A 1,527-nucleotide genomic window follows, 5' to 3' on the forward strand; every position below is an offset into this window, starting at 1 on the left:
AAATGAGAAGAGCCTCAGCAGCAAAAGTACATTTGATTTCAGAAATTCTTTCCCTCTGGATGATCTGAGCAAGCCGTGCTTATCCAAAGCAGAGGAAAAGCCTTACAAATACACACTCTCCAAAAAACCATGATTTAACCATCTCTAAAGCTCCCAGACCCGATTTGCGCACCAAAGATCAGACAGGGAGCAGCATCTCTCCTGCCACACCTTCACCTGCCACCAGCCTTGAACTTCCAGGGCAGCTCTGGACCTGGCCACGTACACTTTTCCATGCCCACCTCCCCAAAAGGGGTCTGCCCCGAGTACTGCCTTGCCACCACACAGCATCCCACCGCTGTTTCCACAGTAACCACACCTTCCTTCCATACACACAGGTTCAGAACGGGGGAAAAAAATAAAATATCCAAAATAAAAACCAGAACAATTTTGCTTAATATCAGAGCAGGGTTTGCTGCCTGGGAGGTAAGTTAGACAAACTTCATGGCATGAAATAAGGTGCTTTTTTGCCCAGCATCAACAGCCTCTGCAGCAAGGCAGCCCAGGAGGCAGCGGATATTCAGGGGACTGAAACCTTCCTGCTTCAATTTCACAGTGATCTTCCAGCCCAAACGCAAGCAAGCTACAGGTTTGCATGCTAGGAAATAAAAAAATCATTGCTCCGGAGCAAATATCTTGCCTTCAAAGCAGAGCAAATAGTCAGATTTCTGCCAGAATAATGTGCCCCCACCTTGTTCTGCAGCAATTTCATGGCATATTAGCTATCAGTTTAGGTAAGTCATAAATCAGGGTTTACCTGCCAGGGCTCAGGGAAGATGGAAGCGATACGGGGCGAGGCCAAACCTGCCACCGCCTCGTGCGTCATCTCTGGGTTTGGCCCAAATGGGCTGTTCCAGAGCAATTACTGGCCAAACTCGCTCCACACCGTGCAAGGAGGAGGAAAGCTCAGCAGCATCCCAAGTGCGCTGGTGCCGGCTGGTCCTGCCCGCACTCGGCAACGGCGAGCTCACGGCAGCGTCCAAGCACCAGCCTGGGGAGTGGATGGAGGAGGAGGGTCCGCAGCACATGAGTGAAACTCAAATTAGCAAAATACAGCAAATCTGTGTTTTCGCTCGAGAGCGGAAGATGAAGCCTCCGGTTTCGGAGCCTCATCATTTCCACCTGCCCTTTCATCAGCCACTTCCTGCCAGCCCCGCCGCTCGCCCCTCCACGAGTTCAAGCTGTTATTTTATTTTTAGCACAGAAGGGGGCCTGCAGCTTAGCCTGCTGGATTTGGCAATTTATAAAACAAATTAAAAGCTTGATGTGAAGACAGACTTTGGCCAGGAAATACTGGCAAAGCCTCCTGTCCCCTCTGCACTGCAACCCGTCCCAGGAACGAGGGCAGCGGGGAGCCCTGCTCCAGCGAGACCGGCAAAACCTAAAAGCGCCATAAGACGTCAGCAGATGGGGACTAAAGTCCTGCTCCCCAGAGCTGGAGGCCTGTGAGCAAACCTTGAGCTGTTCCCGTTCATGTCTGAGCTGCCA

General features: G+C 51.5%; 1 protein-coding gene across 1 annotated transcript in view; it reads right to left on the reverse strand.

The window, feature by feature from the left end:
* LOC104278648 (double C2-like domain-containing protein beta) overlaps positions 1–1,527 on the reverse strand; it is a gene marked incomplete at its 5' end in the record, with an annotated part of 30,414 nt that overhangs the window by 20,290 nt on the left and 8,597 nt on the right.

The sequence above is a fragment of the Apaloderma vittatum genome, unplaced genomic scaffold (genome assembly GCF_000703405.1).
Source record: "Apaloderma vittatum isolate BGI_N311 unplaced genomic scaffold, ASM70340v1 scaffold26658, whole genome shotgun sequence".
Lineage (NCBI taxonomy): Eukaryota > Metazoa > Chordata > Aves > Trogoniformes > Trogonidae > Apaloderma > Apaloderma vittatum.